Source organism: Cygnus atratus, chromosome 15, assembly GCF_013377495.2.
Source record: "Cygnus atratus isolate AKBS03 ecotype Queensland, Australia chromosome 15, CAtr_DNAZoo_HiC_assembly, whole genome shotgun sequence".
NCBI lineage: Eukaryota > Metazoa > Chordata > Aves > Anseriformes > Anatidae > Cygnus > Cygnus atratus.
In genome coordinates, this window is record NC_066376.1 from 4,601,929 (window position 1) to 4,625,230 (window position 23,302).

The window sequence follows — 23,302 nt, forward strand, 5'->3', positions numbered from 1 at the left end:
CCCACCCCCTTCCTCTGCAAGGATTAAACCCACTCAGAAGTTTATTTTTTTGTAGAAACCACAGGAGTAATTTTGGAGAGGAATGTTTATCACAGCAGGAGAAGTCTCACAGTAAATGACGAATTTGGATAGAAAAAAAGAGTTTAGAACAGAAGACCTCAAAGAATTGCAAGATTAATGTGTTTTTCAGTGTTATTGGTAACCAAAATGCATTAAATTATATTACCCGAAACCACTAACAGATTTTCTATTAGGGTACTTTAATAACGTTCAGGGGTCACACGTGGTCCCGAACTCTTGTGAATCACAAATGTTCAAAATACTCCAAGCAGCAAAATTCTCAATTCTTAAACTGCCATACATCCACTAAGGCAGATTTAACACAATCCAACACCTGTTGGAGACTCACTCCTTATTCAGCTCTGGAGGATCAAGGTCTTCATACCTCAGGCCTAAAGTTTGTGCTTGTAACCATTAGAAATGTAGATTAATATAAAAATTTACAAATGCATCCTGTCATCAGAAAGAACATTCACGTGTAAAAATACCTAAGTGTTACGTTCAAGGTCAGAGATGTAATGCATAATAATAAAAAACAATATTACGGGCTGCCCAGAGGTTGGGGAGTCTCCCTCCTTGGAGACTCCATGAGCCACCTAGACTTGGTGCTGGGCACCTGCTCTGGGTGGCCCCAAAGGAGCAGGGTTGGAGCAGAGGGACCCAGAGGTCCCTGCCAGCCCCAGCCCTTCAGGGGATATTTAAAAAGGTAGCATCAATCTTGCACAGCCCAGCTGGGTTTTATACAGTTTTATGTATTTGCTCTATCACGTGAATGCCTCTAAGTTCATTGGAGCAGCTGTTAGAGGATAGGCTAAGGTATGTTAAACTTGTCCACTTCAGTGTTAATTCAGATTAATTTCTTTAATCTTTTCATCATCCAGGACAGAAGAATACACTAAGTGTATAAATTAAATGGTATCCTAAAAGTAAGAAGAAATAAATGGCTCTCTAGAGGTGATTACTACTATTTATTAATACTAATGAGTTAGTTTCCACTTGAACTTCTACTTTTTTTTTTCATTTTTTCCACTGAAAAATAATTAAGAAATTAATAATTTCACAATTAAGACCACCTCTTGATTTGACTTGCAAAGACAAATTGTCTCACTAGTTTAGGATAGTTACTTCTGTACAAAAAAAAAAACAACATTAACATCTTAGAGCAATACTTTTAAAACTATTACACACAATCTGACTATAAACACACCTGATTAGCTAAATTAAAGAATGTATTTTGAGGTAATGTCCTTTTCAGTCTTGAAGCATTTTAAACAATTTATCTTCCAAACAAATTAATTCATAATGCAGATCACTAATATATTTTTTTACTGGATATACAGGAAACAGTGAAAATTGAACATGAAAGAATAGAAACAGTTCCAAAATGGCAGATATTCCCAGGCTAACCAGTGAGATGAAATTCTGCAAAGCTTCTTTTTTTTTTTTTTTTTAACTGTAAATATTTTTTTATGCTTAGTCTCAATTCTCACACTTCTCTAGCTAGTAAAAACAACCAATATTTTAAAACTCTATAATGAAAAAATGAAGCTAAACAACAGTAGTACAAAAAGGTCATTTCACCCAGAACAAAACATAAATTTTGTCCTTTTTTCAAAAAAAAGTGATTGAAGTATTGTACATAATACAATCATTATTGGAACAATTTATGTGCCTTTTTTAGTCTCCAAATAAAATTTTCACATAGAAATTTCTAAACAAGCAGGAAAGCGATTAATCTTTCCAGAGGCTTCAAGTATACTTTTGGGAGTCTCCCAAGGGAGTTACAAGACAGACTTAATAATCATACACTCGCCAGATGAAAGGTGCCAGGCTTCCTTGTGGAGATGAAAAGACAGTGGCAGAGAGTTGTTCTCGTACCTAGGGGAGAGGGTTGTTACAGGAATTTCCACAAGTCCTACAGCACATAGTCCAACTGCTGAGCTGAAATGATGAGCACTGAGTTTGCTAAAAACAGTTATACGCGCCTGCTAGTATACCAAGGCCGATGAAATGAGCTCATTAAGTTATTCCTTCCTGAAGAAAGCTGAGCCATTCAGTGAGATCACAATGAAGCTGGTACCTGCACTATAAACTTCTGCCCAAGTAACCTGTTTATCCTCTTTAACGTGGATTTTCAAGACCCAGACAGCACACAATCTTTCATTATTTCACTCAAAATTACCCACTTACTCATTTCACCTTATGTTTTTCCAAGAACAAATGATTTACCTGAAGACAAAGACTGCTGCCCACAGCTCCGTCATTCAGTCCTGCCACCACAACTCAAACAATGCCAAGTCAGCGATGCTGCAACCCACTCAGAGCTCTCTCCCATTTGAACTACCACAATCAGGCTGGCATTACATGAAAATGGTTCTCAAAATTCAATCCAATTCTGTTAGAAAGTAAAATTTAATAGATCTACAGGAATATTTTGATAAAGAATATGGCATGCTTTATGAATTACCCCAGCTCTCTGGAAGATTTACTTAAAGCCTTGAAGTAATTTTATCTCCTAATCTTCTACTCCCGAATTTCTCATCAATCACATAGCATCAGTTTATCAAATTCAATTATGCAATCCGAGCTCACTAAATACTCACTGAAGGCAGAAATGAAAGTAAAATACTGGGCAAGGATTCCATGAAGAAATGTGGCAGTAAACTTTTGACGACTTTGGCATTTCTACAGCTCTACACAGATAGAAGATCAAAATGACGTTACAATAAGCTCTGCATTACACTCTAAGCTGCAAGGGTAAGCAGAACTGTAACTGGACCTGCAAGTTGAGCTGTTATAGACCATCACAAGGAAATGGGAAAATTAACAGGAAAAATGAAAGCCATTTCAAAAAGAAAACTGTGGGAAAGGAGGAACTGGCTATGGGATGGAAGACAAGCGCTTCGTTTAACAGTATCATGAGATACTTGGACTTTATAAATATAGGAAGGTCTCACTTCAGCCTAACCTTGGCCAATCAATGGTTTAGAAGCCATAAGAGCATCTCTTAACTCTCATTCTCTTGAAAGATGGAGCAAACAGATTAGAAAAAGTGCATTTGAGTCCTAGAAACAGGAGTAATAAAATAACGGAATTAGGGTTCTTAGCTAAAAGATTTTTTATCCCTGCAAAAAGGCAAACATTCACATTGTATGCTGTTGGTTTCCTCTGAACACGTGAGGGTTAACACTTCCAGTCTCTCTGGCTCTTCAACTAGGCTGATCTAAAACCAAAAAATAAATTGTCAGAGTTGCAAGGAGGAGTGAAGGAATAAGGTGTCTATCTGCTGGCGCATACATACAGCTTCTACAAATTTTTCATTAAGTCTGCTTACCCAATTCACTAACATTCTGACTGGTATCCCTTAAAAAGGATGTTGCAGATTTATTTTCATGAAAATCTTAAGGAAAAAACAGGACTGAATGTCAAAATTATCTGTGTATTTGCTCTAAAACCTGTCTGCTTTGTGTTTGTGCATCATTAAACAGCAAGTTACATTATACTGCCAGGTTAGCCTATTTTCTTTCCTTGGTACATGCAAAGCTTAGATGGATTTTATCTCAGTATATTTTCAAGACCTAATTCAACAATGCGCATACACCTCTGTTTGGATTAATGCTGACATTTAAATATAAAAAATTTTGCTGTATGCAATTGTTATCTACTTTGGGCTTCTCCCTGGCCCTAGCAGACAAGGAGCATCACACGACCTGAGAGCTCTCTCATATTCTATTCCCCTGTGAAAACCACATTCAGGTACAAACTTGCGCATAAAATCTGTAAGAGGAGAAGACAGCCTGACTATAGCTTTGTACTGAATGGAATGGGAACAAAAAATGAGTTGCTACTCATCAGCTAGATAAGACAACTTCAGAAAAGCAGAAGCAAACACGGCTTCCGAAACAGAGTACTGCTATCTCAAGGAACTCAAACACACCCTCCAATAAGCACATTAACAAACTTTGATTAACGAGTTTTAACCATCTAAGAGATTTCATTATTACAACACATAAATCTGACTCAGATTAAATAGATCTTTCAGATACTACAGGTTACCACAGAATCTTGAAAGCAGTCCTATCACTCAGAAATCCATATGTTTTAATAAAAGATGCAATTTGATCTTGAGCGCATCTATCCTACTGAGAAAAAGGAAGTTACCAGACTCCAGAGAAGTATCACATCATCTTCACCAGCAAAAAGCACTGCAACTACTACCCTGTTAAAATCTCAGTAATTTTTTCTCCAGAAATCAGGAGTGCCAACAGCTGCAGGTCAAAATCACATGCTTGTATCCTGAGACAATCAGTTACTGAGGTTCTGAAGACACTCAAGAGGAACGTTGCAGTGAATGCAGAGAACAGGTTAATAGATCCTTGCTGCCATTACTATTTGTCTTTCTTATATGTATCTACTCTTAAATCATTTTAGATGAAACAATATTGAATATTAAAAGTAGATTAACCTGTTCATAAATCACCAAGTCCGAGTAAACACAGTTCAATCACTAATATATGTCATTTTAGCATATCTTCCCATCGCTCAGTTTACTGAACAGATGATATTGAAAACAAATCTTGACTGAGATATTTTTCAGTATAACCTAGGAAGAATACAATTGGTTTATTAAAGAACACACCTATATTGATTCCACTTTATTAGACCCACGTCAAAGCATGATGCCCATCACCCTTTTTCAGGTGTGTCTAAAACCATGATCAACTGACAAAAATAAAGAATCTCTCTGAGGAATTTTCCAGGAAAATGAGACTACAGAAACTACATAGAGAGGTTGAATGATGAGTACAGAAGAGCCACAATACAGAAATGCATTTGCACTCACTGTTTGCAAAGAAAAGAGATGTGAGCCATCTTCAGGTAGGTTAATGATAATTGCCACAAAGAGCATTTTAGATGATCTGTCTAGGGGTTTAAACACTTAATACAAAATAATAGTTAAATTAAAAAGGAAACTAGAAACAGGAAGCCCAAACTGGAGACAGAAAGACTTTTTTCAGTGCTCCAAGCGAAGTATATAGGTGCAACTATGGGCAGCAAAATCCCGTCAAAAAGATTAAAGTTCAGCTGTGACATTCATAAGCTAATGCTTCAGAGTGCACACAATTGACTACGAGCTGCTCTGTACTGATTGACAGCTGATAACTGTAACCTTCTGGGGAATCAGAGCCATTTTCTTCTTATTCGTGACTCAGGTAGGCAAAAGATTTTTCTTTTTCAACTTATCCTAATTCCTAACATATAAGCATGCATGTACAAGCTCTGGATGCAAGTTGTATTCTCTAATAGAAATGAACTTCAATACCTTATACGGCATAAGTATTTGGAAAAATTACACAATAAATCTTGAGAAATATACCAGCAAGTCAAATTGAATTCAGATATATTTGAGTCGATCTTTTTATTTCAAACCTTCTAAAATACGTTGGTGAAATGCTGTGAAAGTTAGTATATGATCTATTCATAAACTGTCAACAATGTCAAACATACATTAGAGCGTTGAGTCACTTTAACTGTATTGATTTTCAGGAATGTTATTCTACCCAAAATATTGGATATTTGAGATTCAGATTTTCTTGGTTGGAAGTGTGACATAAATCACCAAGTGCAACAATTAAATTAAAATTGCATTTTACTACCTTATGCTAAGCCTGGGTTTGAAAGGACTGATACATCAATAGTGAATATTTCATTAAAATATCAGGTTATTTTTCCAATATACTGCCATGGCTCAGAATTTTCACACAGTGGTATACAACACGCCCTTAAAGTGGATTTCCTGAGCTTTTATCAGAGCCAATATCTGATTTCATATTGAAATAATACTGAAGTATCTATATTTAAATCAAGTCTTCTTCCTTAATTTCATAGTCAACTAAATGAGCCCACATTACCCACTTTTTGTACTGCTATATACAAAAAAGATAACCTGCTTCTTGGGTACATCCACTACCATTTCTAAATGCAAGTACAGTAACAACTGAGGTTGATGGATAGTGCTTTTAAAGGTTTAATTGAGGATGGAATTAAATTGTTTTAGGACTCAGCAAGTTCTGTGAGGAAACCTGCATATTTCTAGAATAAATGACATTTATTTCTTTTAAATGTACAGTCAATGGAAGACAAAATTTCAACAGGTACCTGTTTTCATCTCAAATAGGTCAAATAACTAATTGACTTGTCAGTTATTGGATAATTGCCAATTATTTGTTTGATTTGGATGGAAGAAATGTTGAACTTAGATTACATATGCGTTGCACACTATTCCAAGAGGAAAACTAAACATTCTGAAATGTACAGATATGGCTGCCTTTCAACAATTAAGTAGAAGTCCCAAGTGGCAAGAGTAAGTGTTGCACACTAATAGTTAAGTAGACTTACTTAAAAACTTACTTCATTTAAACAGAAAAATAAAACAAAAAACCCTTCAAATAGCAGTTCTCTATTTCAGAATTGCCCAAATGGCATTGCAAATTCCATTTTGCTTTCATGTTCCTCATTTCTTAAGCAAATAGATCAGATGTTTTTCCCAAATCATGACTAATACACAGCACAGTTTTCTTTAAAAAAAAAAAAAAAAAAAAAAGAAACTAAACACCACCATTCATTCCTTCAGAAACTCAAGCAATGGTAAAATACACATCATGAAATGTATTGTTACAGGAAAACCTGCCTCAACATTGCAACCTTTCCACTTTGTTTTAATGCACAAACATTTCATGTTTTATCTGCTTTCTTCCATTTTCCCCTACAAACTACTTAAGAAACGAGAAAAACAGCTCAGTGTAATACACAAATGTAAGACAGACAAACAAAAGCCAGAGCAGTTTTTTGATGATTAAAAAAGAAAATCCTATCACCACCTGTTGCCTAACAAAACCCTTAAACATAACCTGTTGTGTTCACAAAACCTAAACCTACTCCTGAATGCTGTTGTCTATTTAAAAACCATCTTTTCAAACACCACAGATTTTGTTTCCCTTTTGAGAAAAGATTTCTTGAGGCTGGCAGTGTTTTAGCAGAAACACTGAGAACAGGACCAAAAGGAGAGGGCCCACAGAAGCCCAGAAGAGACGTCTGGATCTGAGAGGAAACATACAGTGGTCAGTAACATCATTCTGTTCAAAATTCCACACGAAATGCTCTTGGTTATCCCCAGTGAGCAAAATTTTCCCACATGCAATTATATCTTTTTTTTTCTTAAAATTGATTTCTTTAGCAGACCAGACAAGAAAAAGAATGAGCCGATATCATGTTATCTGAGCCTCAAGCAGCTCCTGATATATTAACCAAAAGTCCCGTTATGGTTTTTTTCCCAGTTTAATTTCTACATCTCACAATTTAGTTTTTTTTTCTGACCTTCTGTAATACTTCAGCTGAAACAGAGGGGGGGGAGGAAATAGGTTTATTGTATCAGAAGGCAATAACAGCTGATATTCCATGAATTCATGAAACTGACTTGTAAGATTAAAAATCAAGAAGCTACAGATCATGTTCTTAAATTATGTTTAGTGTAATTCTTCCTCCAAAGAGGCTGCAGAAGTATTCTGGGAAATGCTCATAAGCACATCTCAAAGTTACAAAATTTCTGAGATAAAAAGCACTACAGTGTACAAAGCAGGTAAGTAAATGAGAACCCATTAATTATCAAAACCAAACAAAAAATCTCCAAAGAAATACGACCTCTCTAGGCTGAATTTGGTATCAAAGCATAACCTCCATTCTTTTTATATTCTCTTAATATTTAGTGATGTTTACAGAGACTTGTGAGGCTCCCAAGGAAATAAGCTGCGACAGTTTAAATCACAGCACACAGCAGGTGGAAAGCAAAGACTGCCTTACAAGGGGAAAAAAAAAAAAAAGAAAAGCCGAATATTGCACGACTTGCTTCCTTTGCACAACTTGCTTCCTTATCTAACCGCAAAGGAAGCTACAGCTACCACTACACAATCTCCAGCCATTGGAGGGCCAGCTCAGATCACACTGGTATTGATGTAGATCCACTAAAACATAACAGACACCGGGATGAAACCCCCCAGACAAAATAACAAAACAGATAAAGCAAATCACAAATATGCCTTTCACAACTTTGTCCTTGGTGCAAGACATTCTCTGTTGTTTTGTAGAAGATGAATTAAATCAAAAAGGTAAACAGCAGATGAGTGCCTGGAAGTACCAGAACAGAAACACTAGTGCAGCAGCGGGAAACAATGGCATAGCAAAGGCACTGCCAGACTTGAAAGGCATGTAAGGTCACCTATTTATTATTTCAAGAACAAAATTATTTCTAAATAGCAAGGAGACTATGAATAACCATAAAAGATATGAACACATCTCTCTTGATAAAGGGGATTGAATGGGAAGTGATTCATGCACAAGCCTTTGTTAAAACAACACCCGCTCCTTACTGCTATTGTTGTTTTGTTTATGTGTAGCTTGTAATTTTCTTTTTTGCCCTTTAAACTTGGAAATGTAAATAGGCTTATAAATTGGATAAGGCCTGCCTCAACAAACTCAATTCAAAGGACCTCAATGGTGCTATTGAATTCAAGGGTGGTAAGCACACGATCACATGCCATACCAAACAGACACGGAATTGTTCATATCCTTATGTGATGCTGAATTAGGGCAAAAACACAATCAAAGCAAAGCCCAAAGTTCACAGAACTCAATTCAAGTACTCCCATCATATCTTAAGCAAATTCTGCAGCAGGCACCTGGTTAGTGCTTGAGTCAGGAACAACAGCTCGTAGTGATCCTTTCAGAGCTCTTGAACTAGCTCATTGCCCAATTTGTGTAGACAACTGGAGAATACCTTGTACCGTGCACACAGGGAGATACAGCTTTGCATACTTTCATGAAGGAGAGCCGGCACTAATTAAAGGCCAGATCAAAGGCTCTTTAAAAACCTAACATAAATTAGCTACCTTAATTTTCCCTAATACTATCACTTATTTCTGCATCTTTTACACTAAACCCTTTCAGAACTACCCAAGTGGAATCCTTTCACCACCTCGGGGATAATACACGCACCTAGAGACTACAGAATTACTTTCAACAATACTAACGAAACATATAATTTCTCCTTGTCAGAAGTTGGAAGAAGCGTATCACTGTTCTTGAAAACGTAACTCAGCCTGACATATCTGAAGGCAGAAAAAAGCAGTTACTTTATTAATCTGGATATTTTATTTAATTTTCTTTGGGTTATAAATAAGCAACAAGTTAATACTGTTCTCAACTTTTGACAGTTCTAATGTTAATTACATGTACTAGATTTTATAAATCAATACTTCTTACATGAAGTGTTATTTAACTTGCCAAGTGTAGCAATAGATCAATGCATTTACTGTTCTTGCTAACATTGATGGACGACATGCAAAGGGATATGTAAAGAAAAAATATAAGATCTGTAAATCAGACAGGGTTAAACTCCAGTTAGGCAGAAAGAGAATTTAAATGGTGTTTTGAAAATAATGTCATAACTTTATTAAGGTTTAAGAGGATGTAGAAGTTTGGGAGGCACAATTCATTACTCTAAGCACCATATTCCTGTGTTCAGTACACAACGCCTCCATCTAAACATACTGCTAGGCAATCGAAAAAATTAAGTATGGTTGATAATTACAATTACCAAACACACTATGGTTAATGTGCTTAAAATTTCATCATAGTACATTGCAGACTGAGGTTACTTTCACCAGGATCCACAAGACAAAAGTCTGATAGCAAAGTTCCTGCTAGAAAAAGCAGATTTTTGCAGGACAAAGAAGGAAAGGACATCTAAATTCTTTCCCTGAGTAGATAAAGGCATGTTATTCTTTTTTTCTCCCCACAGAGGAAATAATTACATTCCCTGAAAAGACTGAAGGACTAGGAATTTCAGATATTTTTAAGCAAAGAGCAGTTCTGTGCCTAACACAAGCTCTAACCTGCGTCAGGAAAGCAAGAGGTGAGACAAGATCAGCAGAAGTAACTTCAGCTTTCACCACACACCTAATGCCAACCTGAGCTATTTGACATTTAAGATTCACAAATAATATTGACTGCTCTTCCAATACTGGAGTTACTCACATATTTATATATAGGGCTAAAAAATATCTATGTAAACTTTCTGGTTTTCCAATCTAAAACCCTACAATTAAATCAATTATGTAGAACAGGTATGAAAATGTTCCAAATCTAACAGAGAAAAAAAAACTTGTACAAACAAATTGAAGAAATAGCATCCTCTAGAAATACCTGAAAACAGTTTCTAAAATATCAAACAGGGATTTATAAGTGTAAGGAAAAGCCTGCAGCTACTGTGTAACAGCCAAAAACACAGCTTTTTCTATTTTGAGATTAACTGTTCTGGAGGAGGTCACTGTACTTGTAAACACTTGTAATCCCACAGCAATACTCAGATACAGTACGTATTGCAAAAAAGGCTCATTTTGCAAATTTCTCTGGGAGGCAGAATGCAGGTGCTGAGGCACAGCCGAAATCCAAGCACTGCCTACAGGTGCCAGGAGCAGGCAGCCTTCGGGTGCTTCCCACCAGAGAGAAAAAGGGAAAGAAAAAGCCCACGGGACACCCCTGCTCTAACTCTTAAAAGATCTGGCATCTGAATTGCAAAAAATATACAGAACAGGTCGACTCCCAAATTTTTCAACGTCCTGTGACATATTCTAAATACTCTACAGTCGTATTTTAAGTGGTTATCCCAAATACTTATTCACACATTTTTCACACAGCTTTCATTGACATAGTTTATGGCAATGTCTTTTATTGGCATTGATTTTAAAAGGCTTGTTTCATGAAGTAGATCTTCGGAGATACATGCTCAACCAGAAACCGTGTCTGACTGAAATGCTAGCACATTACACTGGCTCATTAAGAAGCAAATTAGTTGTTTTTCTATTTGTTTAGCAGTACTCAACAGGTACTTACCGTGACACTGTTTTAATGTGGAAACATTAAATTAACATGTTCCATGGTTATAGGAGACATTTATTGGACAAAGGCCAACCCCCCCAGCCTCACATCAAAAATGTGGGTTTCTAAATTAAAGTAACATACATTAAATTACTTCCCTGCATGTGCTTCTTGCCAACCCATTGTATCTGACAAACGGTGAAGAATTCTGTAAATATGAAGGAGAGTGTACCTCAAATACAAATATAAAAATTAGATACATGACAAAAACAGAGCCACCGTCCACTCTGCATACACAACTAAACCCTCAAAGCTGTAACAACCTCAGCTATTTCTCTTCACTATGTATAAAAAACAAATAATATTAATAACTATTCATCCTAAATTAGCATTAACTTTTTTTTTTTTTTTTTAAACTTTTGACATTTGGCCTTTAGTTTACACCAGCTTAGGAATAACTAGAAAAAGTACAGCAATGGCAAATAAAACAATGAAGGTGTAAAAAATAGTATGATGGATTAAAATATATTGTTCTCATTGGGTGTCAATAGGGCAAGTGCTTTCTAAAAATTATGTTTCCCTTTGACAAAATCAGTACAATACTTGCTGGTACAAGCAATAAGAAAACCTCACATAAAACACTTCCGACTTGGCTTTCCATTTTAATGGCTGCAGGCAAAATTCAGAATACATTTGTCAAGTTGATATTATCAACACAAAAGGGGCATGCCTGACTTGTTCTACATTTGTTCTCAAAGTTCACTTTCAGAGGCCATCAGCCAAGAAGGGAGAACACAGGAAACCAAAATCATTCATACTAGACAGACACAGAAATATACCTTCAAATATTTAAGAGAAGTTTCAGTAAATGTTATCACATATTTCTCTGCAAGGCATCAATCACATTCACTTGAACATTAAATACAAAACACCAACCAGTCTGAAAATTAAAGGTGATGCGCACTCTCTCTTTGCTCAGTTTAATGAGACATCCTAGTCTGATCTGTGACAACTAGTGCCAACATCTTTAACTTTTTGCCTGACATCTGAAATTGATTTCAAAGACAGATCCTTGAGAAGGCAAGAATACTACAAAAAAAGGAGAAAAGAAAAGCATCCTTAAGGAGAAAGGTATAGACCTAGCCTTTTTTTTTTTTTTTTTTTTTTACCCCTTTAGTACTTAAAAATCATATGCATCATTAAGTAGCCTGAAGGAAAACTCCATTAAAAGTTTTTAAATGTATCTAAACCTTGCTCTTGTGCCTTTGAAATGAATACCAGACGAATATATTAAAAACAATTCTTTGACTTTATATTGTTCATGTTCTATTTTTGTTCTTTGATAATATGTGAAAAAGGATTTTTTTTGCCACATACTTAGTGAAAGCCTATTCTTTCAAGAAAATAGATGCCTTTGTGCATGTATTTTATCTTTTAGTTTCTTACATGTCTTTTCCAGCCTAAAATATATACAGAGAGAATATATTAGAGATCAAAAAGCAATCAATTGTATAATTCTATGATTCACCCATAGATTTAATGAATACATAGTTAGTATGACTTCATAGAAACAATACCCACAGAATTATTTACACAGAAAAAGAACTCTTTTTTAAACATACGTTGGATGAAAATTCAACAAACCCTAGCACTAAGGCTCTACATAAAGAGCTGCTATATAACACTGTTGTTGTACCAGGAATTACAACGGTATTTAATGGGCTTCAAGTATAATAAAGCGCTTGGGTTGCTAATTTATAAATGAGGGCACAACAATATTAGTGTAAGAAGCTTCACTTTGGCACCAATGCAATGCTTGTAAGAGGGATTTCAACAGCTGTCCTGTACAGATGGTTGCTTTTACTTACAAATCTTTGAACTGAAGACAGATTAGGTCTATGGATGAGGGACCTTTACCTTGCTGCTTTGCTTGCATAGTTGGCAAAGAGAAAAAAGCAAAGAGAATACAATAAACATCTTGTCTACATCACGCACGTTTCTTAAATGTACAAAAACACGTGTTTATTTGATTTTAGCAGTATGCTGGTTCCATTGAAGACCCTGAAGTTTTTTGGGGTGGGAAACAGAAAATTCACCTTTCTAGAATTCCCATCAGAATACCCAGTATTACAAAAGAATGAACACGCCAAACAAACAACAACATGAACAACACAAACACACACACAAAACACAGCAGATAAATAGAAATTACACAGAGGAAAAGAATCTGAGTCAAAGTGAGTCAGAAGCAAGTGGTATAAAAGCAGCATGCCACACATTGCATGACTAACAGTACATGCCTTGGTTCCAAGGTAATTAATCCTATTTTTCATTGGAAGTTGAAAGGTTTGAAAGAGTCATTCCCAGGAAAAAAATCTGTTTTTCTTTAAAAAAAGGCATAATAGCAAAGCATTATATTTTGCAGTGTTGACATAACCTTAGAAAGCAGCAACGTACACCATTCAATGAAAATGTATTTGAATCAAGTTCACAAAACACAGAAACTACTTTGCAATTCTGACCCGATGTTTCGTTTTTGAAATCTGTCTCCACAGTGACTTTTTAAAGATGCTGGTTTAGCAATTCCTTGGTTTCCTGCAAATCATTGCCTGATAACAGTTGTTCACATCACACAAGTATCTGCATCAGTAACGGTTTCTGTTGAGCCTTAAAATAGGATATCAATACGCTTGATAAAGGAACTACACGACCCATGGCAGTTATCACACATCTTCCAGCCCTTTACCTCTAATGAGTGCATCTATTGCACACGAAGGTTCAAAAGAAATATTAATTCTAATCTGGCAGCTATATACTATCTAAAGGCCAAAATGGAAGGAATCTGGATGGAATCCATAGAGCATAAGGTGAAAAATTTATTTGAAATTGTACATGAGAATTTGAAAGCTCTAAATCCTCTCAGGAGATTTAAAACTGAAACTGATCTTTTGATCTCATCAACTGCATTTATATGAGACACCTTTTTATAAAGGAAAGTGAAGCAATAAAACACTATTCAAGCACCAAAAAAAAAAAAAAGAGTATTCTTTGGAACTGTAAACTCTTCCTGGAAACTAAGAACCATGCGTTACTCATCAGCTTACACTAAACAAATATAAAACAAACAGAAACAAATAGTTCCCAAACAGAAAGGAAAAGCATAAAAGTTTTGAAACATGGCATAATTCTCTGTCTCAGGATGGGTCAAGATATCGGCACAATTGATTTTAACTATAAAACAAGAGGAGCACATTAGCAATTTCTTGTAATTTCTGAGTACATCTCCCATGAGTAGGTTCTAGACCAATTATTCTCACGGAAACTGCTGCAGGAGGCCACACACAAGCTCCTTCCTTCTAGAAACCCACTTGGGGAACTCTGCGGCATCAGCCTATTGAAAAATATATTTGAAAACATAAGTTATGGTTACATCTTCAGAAGCGTCCTGCAAGATACAATCCTCAACACATCACATTACTTCCCCCCCCAACCCCAGAGACTCATTTCAGATAAGATTTAAGATTGCAAATCTTTCCAAACATTGCTGAAGTCCCTATATTCACATCATCTGAAAATCTGAATTAAGAAAATGATCAATTACTTTTTTCTCCTCTTTCAGTGAAAGAGCAGTACATCAATGGTTCTACATTTTCCTTCCGATCTACTTGTAGCTCCATCATGCTCCTTGTAACACTGCAGTGCTTTCAGGCACTGCCTATCACCGACATCCTAACTGGTGGGCATGCTTTGGTCTGGTTTCTTTTCCCCTTTCCCTGCAGATACAATAGCCACTGGAAGCTGTTGTGACTATTCCTTCCTTTCTCCCTAGGACACACCTTCAAATCCACTCTCAAAGAGGTCTCCCAAGTGACTGTAAATCATTTCCAAGTTTTTGCCACAAGCGGCCAATATAAAAAGTTCATTTCTTTAACCCTGCTTGCAAAACAAGCTTTCTTACTTATCTCCCCTTGCCACCCAAATAATAGATGACAGTCAGCTGTTTTATGTTAAGACTCTCATTCCCAGATCCCTCATGCTGATTCATTCTCAGCTTTCACAGTGTGGGCATTAGTTGTCAGGAAGAGCTATGCTGGCTACATTTCCCATATGGAATCCAACAGCTGGAGTTCATTCATTAGAGCAAGCAAGAAGTCCTGGTATAAATTAAAGAGAGCAAAACAACACTGACAAACCCTTCTTCCTGTATCTCAAGCACAATATTGAAAAGTATTGTAAAGAAAACACATTGTTCTCTGAGTGAGGGAATTAATAAAGTCCAATTATCTGCGGACATGCTTGTTTCTATGAAGTCCCCTAACTCCCAGATTCCAGTAACCCCAAAGTCTTTCCTCTCATTCACGACTCCCTGAATACCATTAGTCCAGGCCTACACCTAACATCAGGTCCCCTTCACACCCCTATACCTTCATCCAACCCACAGACTGTCACACTCCTGTGACACTTCAGGCTACAGAAATCATGAGATGCAGCAGGAGGCTCCTACTTGCTGCTGCGACAACTGCTGTGAGTAACTGGTGAACCAGTAAGTCCACCACCACAGACAACTGCTGAGGTTATATTTAACAGAAGCACTTAATTTTGGTCCTTGATACTAACCAGCTACCAACTTTCAAGAACTTACAGAGAAATAGATTTGAAGCTTCTGCCTTACCTCTGAGTGTTAAAAGTTACTAGCATGGGAAGGATTAGCACCAGCAATCAGTCCTGCTTCCTTGTAAGCATAGGATAAAGTAACAAAGCTGCCATATCAGAATTCATTTGAAATACCTAATTAATAACGATAAAGATTGAGTTAGCACCCTTCATTCAGGTTCTGACCCTCAATATCAGAGAGCCCCTCCTGACGCAGAGAGCCAGCCGATGGGGCTCGCTCACACTGTACACCCCGCTTCCCTCTCCTGGGTGGCCTGACATCCCATTAATTCTGAAATAGAGGAAGCCAGCAGGATTTCAAAGTACTTTAAGTTATAGAACAGAAGCTTAGTTTGGTTCTTTTCAAATTCACACTTTGCATACAGAATGTTACTATAAGCTTTGTATCATTTTTATTTACTATTTTCTCTTTTAGATGCATCAAACCATTCAGCTCTAATATCTGCTTCAAGAAGGAAAATTTCTCTCTCCTTTACTCTACAGTATGACAATTTGTAACGCTGGTGAACCTATGAATAGTTTTTTTCTTCCTAGAAGTATCTCAGGATTAAATTGTCTGAAATCATATATACCAGTATTACATCAATGCATACACATGATGGAATATACCCTTACTATATTCAATTTGGTTAATCCTTTTGCTTTTTAAAGAGTACAAAAGGAGTCAAAGGAGACATCCCAGACCTTAGATAAATGATAATCAAATTATTTTTCTGTCTCTGGATTATTCTCAAGCAACTCAAATTATTTAACTTAATTAACCGAACAACCACCTTTAACAGCTTTTTCAAGTTAACTACTATGAGAACTTTTATCTTTAATAATAATCAGCTTTCTGCTAGTAAGACATAGTCCATGATACTTCAGAAATGATTTTGAGATAAGTTACTTGCAAGCTTCTAACTTTCTTATTGGTATTTTTAACCAAACTTTCAAATATCTTTCAAGGAGTTTCCTAAAAATTCTCTATATATATTTTTAAATATAGCAGCATAGCATTCTTTTCATAGTTTGGGGTTTTGTTACTTTGATAAAAATATCTATTTAAACTTGCGAAAGGAAGTATTTTGTTAAACTATTATGGAAGTAATGAGAAAATCTTCTACGACATTATTTAATTTCAAAAGGGCAAACTGCCTAGAATAAAGAAGCTTATTAAAAGGGTCAGAAAGGTTAAACAGAAGGATAGATAAGGCAAGTAAGAAAAGGTCTTTCAAAAAAAAATTAAAGAAATGATAGAAAAAACACAAAGTCTTGCATGGTGAATGTAAAAATACAGCAAGGGTGTCCCATAAAAAGAGTTTCAAGAACAACCTAAGGACTTTTTCTCCACCTAAATCAAATACACTATCTTCCACTCTGTAATGATGTTCTAGAAGAATAACTCCAGAAAAGGTGCCAGTAGAAAAGCTAAAGTAAATTCTTCACATCCGTATTACCCACGTAAAAGCCTACAAGCTTCTCAGGCCACATATCTTGTTGTTTTGTTGTTGTCCAAGACAGAGGAGTTGACTACAAACACTAAAAGCAAGGTGTCCTGCAGCCCGAGGGCTGGTTAGAGCATCTTGATTGCCTTGGGGCATCTCTCACTCCAGAGGCCGGTCCCCACAGGGCAGCAGGGATGGAGGTGAGCTGCCCGAAGCACACATCCAACTTCCCCTGCGGCAGCACGGCACACAAGCTCAGTGGTTGTTTCTCTCTGCTAATGAAGTTCCTCGGCACCAGCTCAGGGCTAGCCGATGCATTTCTCCCACCGCCTTCTCCTCTGCTCCATGGACATGCTTTTTTCTGCTGCCCCACGTTTGCTTTACTGATGCCAGTTCAGCTTTAGCAGTAGCCCCGTCCATTCCAATTGCCATCATTAATATTATATTTAATGAAAAGGCATCACAACAGGGTCTGCAAGGCTGCACTAATCAACAGTGACTCACAATGGAAACAGATGTCATTTTGATTGTTCCTTATTTTTTATTGTTGTTTTTAAATGTGCATTGCCTGTCTTGTATCACTTTAATCTGAATACAGAGGAATATGAAGACATCACAATAATATAATGAAAACTGAACAGCAATCTTGTCCTTACAATGTTGATGTATTTTGAAAAATAGACTAATGAATTGACTACTTTAGGTAAAGACCTACATGACGGGCAGAAAGAAGTCTCAATAGACACAGTGAAAAAGGCTTCATACCCTCCCAACTATAGGGCAAAATGAGGTCTGTACCAGAATCACTGCACCACTTCAGGTGTGTTCAGAGCACTCAGCTCTAGTCACCACATTAGGCAGTATCTGAAGACACAGCAACTAGAATAAGAAGCTGAAATGACAACCTAATTTTAAGACACGTGTTTCAAAACATTGTTCAAATGTGGTTCAAAACTGAAGGTGCACAGCTACCATACAACCTTGGAAACAAAACCTGTTGCACATGGTACAGGACTTGGTACTATGAAAACATGCACTGCCTTTGATTCCTCTTGATATATGTATTTTTTTCCACATTCCTTTGGAAATGATGCATATTAAAGAACAAGCCACTTAGCCACTGGCTAATGTTTCTTTTACAATGAGAAAAACAACGCTTTAGCATGAATAATCATCGCTAACATTGCCTGAATTTTTGATGTTAAACAGCACATTGTCAGACTAAAGATTTTAAAGGAATTATTTAAATGGAGATATTAAATATGTATCAGAGTAAGAGATAAATAGCAGTTGTGACCTCTCTTCTACTTAATTTAAAGCCAAAAAGACCAAAGCAGCACAGCATTTTTATTGATTTTTGTGAACACTGAAATAAGACAGTTATTTTCAGAATTTTGATTCCTATTTTTAGATGCGTTCCTTAACTTCTGCCGTATGCTAAAATTATAAGGCATATTATTAACATGATCACAGTTGTAATATTAATGGTTTTAATGAGCTATTTCTTAGAAAAATGAAAAAATGCTTCTTGATGTTTTTCTTAGAATACTTAAATCTATTCAATAAATGATAAACAAAACTGTTGCAGATGGCATTAAGTGATCCACAACTCTTTCAGAGCAGTCTCACCAATGAAGTCTAGCACAAATAATGCTACAGCGTTCAAGTGAAAATCTGTGAGCCACCTGCAGATTTAAATTCTTGTTTCTGTGAGAACTGTAGCAAAGATTTTCCCATTCCAGATTTATTACGACGTTTCAAGTATTTTATAAACCTGGTAAGTGCAGTAGATTTTATCATCTACCATGATACAGAATAATCTGAACAAACAAGTCTCTAGCTGGCTTTTGCAAGAAGCAGAACAAATAATATTTGATATATACAGAATCATCAATGCTATTTGTATTAACTAGGAATAGTATTAGTGTTAAATGGTCAAAGACTGCCTGATAAACGTGAGAGCCCATGTACCAGATAGCATAACTGAAGTTTTTTACTCCATCCTACAACAGAAAAAACTCCAAGACACATTTATGTTTCAGCATGGAGTTCTACTGTATCTCCATAATTATTATTCTTCCTGTTGTAATAATTAATATATCCATGTGAAAAGTTTTAGTATTGCACTGACAGTTACCATGGAGAAACCTAAGTTTGACAACATTATTAAAAATACTCCTTTCTTTTCTTTTTAAACTTTTTTTTCCATGAAATTGATCATAAAGTTTATTCTAGAAAAAGCCACCAGTATGTGACGCAGTTTTTGTGTATGCTGCTTCTTTTTGTTCCAAGAACAAGAATCTGAATACTTAAATTGAGTGTAATTATAATTTATTTAAATGGAATAATTTGAAGGGGAAGACAGCTCCTAGATGAGTCACAACTTTCATCTTAAGCTGAGCAAAACCTAATATTTCTGCATTGCTGAAGAGATTAAACAGACAAGATGCAAGACCATGAAAAAGTGGCACATCAATATGGAAACAAACAGAACTGTCCTTTAAATATGAAGCAGAGGAAAATGCACCATATTTCACAGGGATATTGATCGCAGAACACTGATGGGAAAGTGTCCTAGCACCTTTATTTAAAGGCAGGCTTCAGTGAAGTTGTTGGTCTATTTTTAAGAAATTTTAAAAAGAAGATAGAGGCCATGCATGATGAATTGGAAGAAACTTCTGATGGATGTAACAGACTCGTGGATCAAAAGCTTTAACGCAAGAACTGTAAAACGGTAAGTCAGATAAAAGTCATACTAGCAAACATCAAATTTGTTGGCTGGAAAAGTAAATCGTCAGCTTACACCCTGGCAATATATCTGCTTTGTCAAGTTTTAAAAATGACTAATATTAGTGGAGCCTTGGCCTTGAAATTGTATTAGTAATCAGGTATTATGCTGTGAGTGACAGTCAAAGTTGATTGAATAGAAAGAAAACAAAAGATGCAGAGAAAGGCATGCCCAGACCAAATGGGTTACTTTGTCTAGATTGAGTGCTGAAATTAGTTAGCTTAAGGGCATATCGGAAGACCTGGTGAAGGAAGATTATGGTGTAAGGGAGATCTGCACATGTACATTTTTCTGCTATTTGGTTCTTGCTGTACCTTTCGCTCTGTACCTTCAGAAAAATGAGTAATTAATGCTTTATGTTGCTGACAGTGGCTTTGAGTCATTTCATCAAGTTCCTAATAACAAATTCAAAAGGGAAACAGCTTGCAGATGTCCAATACAATCGGGTGCGTGGTACGAAAACAGCTAGACCAGACATGTCTGGGACAATGGATACAGTGTTTTCATCTGAAAGTGGGAAGAGTCAAAAGAGGCATCACTCAAGGTACAGAATAAGGGAATCGAAGCAAAAAGTTTCTCCCACCACCATGACACATCTAAACAATGAAAGACCTAGAAATAATTCTCTCTGCACTACAGGCAGAGAACCCTTTGAAATAGAAATTTTTTATGAAAATACTAGATTTAAAGTCTATCTAAACCACTAAGTTAAGGAATGCTTAAAAAAGCCTGGGGGCTTCCCAGGCCAATTTAATCCAGTTTTGTAGAGCAATCCTTGAGAAAGATGTGCTGCCATTACAATTAAACAAGTTACTTTTCCAAAGTTTATTATTTATGATTCTAATAAATGGTTTGCACTTATATCATTGCAATGCATATCTTTGTATCATTCTCTCCTACAAAGAGAAAACTGTTGAAGTGTTCAGCGATTTACCATTTTCAATTATATTACAAATTCGCCTGGAAGTTGATTTTTATACTTTGATCTAAAACTATTACCCAAGTCTTGTACAATGTAATTAAATAAATTAAACCAGCCCTTGGGGACCTTTTGCTCTAAAATGAAATTTCAGATCCAAAGAGTGCCTGTAACCTTTACTGTAACCATGTCTAAAATGCTACTTGTAATTTCACAAGTAATCAGATCTTGACAGAACAGCAGACACTTGTTGATGGAACCCCTCCTTCCTGATATCCCCAAGGATAAATTTACCACATCATGATTGAAACAAATTTTATTATATCAGAGCCCATATTTTCAAAAGGATATTATGAGTCCTGAAGAAAGGGTTTTGGAACAATACTGGTCAGTTACAAAGCATGTGCATCACTCACCCCTCCGCAGCTGCTGGCCTGGTCAACTCGTTGAAAAAAAATCCTATTTAGTGACATATAATATTCTTCTTCCAGATCAGCCCTTCTAAAAATCAGTCTGACTGCAATACTCAAGTTAGTACAGATAAGCCATAATAAGGCAAATAAAAAGGCCATTTGGTTGAAGCACAAATGTAAAAGGCCAGCTTTCAACGCAAATCCCTGGCCTTGCAAATTAAGTTAGGAAAAAAAAAGTCTTCAGCCCTACCTCACCCCAAAATAGTCAACAATCACTAATTAAAAAGCAAGAACTAAAGTCAATAATCACTAATTAAAAAGCAAGAACTGAGCAGACAGTAGTTTGTGTCATTATGCAACTGTGCAAACAAAATGTATGCAAAAAAGCTATACTCATATAATGTAGGTACACAATAAAACGTAGGCTCAAGACAACACAAGAACTAGTCACAACTGATTTTTGCGCGACACCTGAAAATTTCACCTTCTTCTCCCTGCAGTTAATTAATCAGAGCACACTCAATAGTATTGCTACCACATGCAAGACATGACTTCAGCCATTTGTGCACAGAGGTTAACAGGCACACGCCAACGCGCCGACTGAGCATATGGGTGGGCTCGGGGCTCCTACCTGTGCCCTTCTCCAAACTGCGCCACACAAGCACGTACTAGAAGTGCCAACTGAACTCAGACACAGCACTGGGTCTGGGGCACCACACGGGTCTGAAATTTGCTTCACGAACACCCAAGACCAAGGAACTGCTCCAACCTGACACCGTTAGTAACTCCTCTGATGTTATTTGCTATTACTGACACATTAGATTTCAACTGCTGTCAGTGGCTATTGATCAAATATACGGTTTTGTAAAGCTGGATATCATCAGCCAGAAAATTGCAGGAGTCAGTGATTGCTGCTCAAGACTTAGCATACTTCACTTAACATGCTTTTCTTTTCATTAGAATACCTTTTATACCAATGACATTGAGCAAGAGAATGTTCTGCCATCTGAAAAATCTGTCATTCTGTCCACTGGAATTGGAGCATCAGCTTTAAAGGGCAGCCTCCCACCTTCCTGCCCCCTCTGACAGTCACCACGCTCACATACTCTGACATAGCAAAATGCTTAGCTTCAAGGTGTTCCTATGCAAGGTGGCACCGTAATTAAGCATCAGTTGTACTCCCTGAAGCTCTGCTAGAGCAAGCCTTGATTTCTCATCCAGCATCATACCTTCATTTTGAAAAATTAGAAAAAAATGCAGATCTTTTGCACCTGCTCAGACATCTTGTATGTTTTAACTTAAGCAAGTACTAAGCACTTCACTGAACTGAATCTGAAGTAGTCACTTCACTATAACTAAATACAGAACATCAATAAACAGATATTGTACAAAAGGAATCCTTATGGAGATTCAAAGAAAGTACTCCAATGCAAATACTTTCATTTTTTCCAGCTACAGAAATAATGTACTACCCATCCTGAAAGAAAGGTAACCAAGGAAGTATGTCATTTGCAATAGGTTCACTATGTAAGAGCAAAGTGGTTTTTCATTATTATTATTTTAGCTACTTCTGTGTATTTCAGCTTTGAAAGCTGTATCACACAGCATCAAAACATTTCTGATGACTTACAGGCACGTAACCAAAAATACAAGTGAAAAAATATTAAGAAAACATTAATTCCTCCACATTACTACTTTCAAAGGTCATATCTGAGTTTTTTTCATTTTTCTGAGAATAATCCTACCTTGTCCAAAATAACTCATGCTCCTCTTTTTTTTTTTTTTTTCTTACCCCCCTGCCCCCATGGACCAGGAAGAACTATAATGCTTGAGCAGTTTGATCTCCCTAGGAGATGAATCAATATGTCTGAAGAGCATCACTTTTTAAAATAAAAATACATTCATTAGTAATATTAAGTCTTTTAATGCATAACTGAATTTTAATTTTTCAAATCTATGGCTTACAGAATACACGTACCCCAACAAATATAATTATAATGTACTTGGTATGAAAGACACCATCATATCGATGCATATTGCCAAAGTGTGCCTACATACAGGGAAGGCATATCTAAACAAATAAATG

At 36.4% G+C, this 23,302-nt stretch overlaps 1 protein-coding gene across 1 annotated transcript in view; it reads right to left on the reverse strand.

Moving 5' to 3' along the window:
• Positions 1–23,302, reverse strand: part of SDK1 (sidekick cell adhesion molecule 1) — a 363,863-nt gene that overhangs the window by 277,685 nt on the left and 62,876 nt on the right. The window lies entirely within an intron of this gene.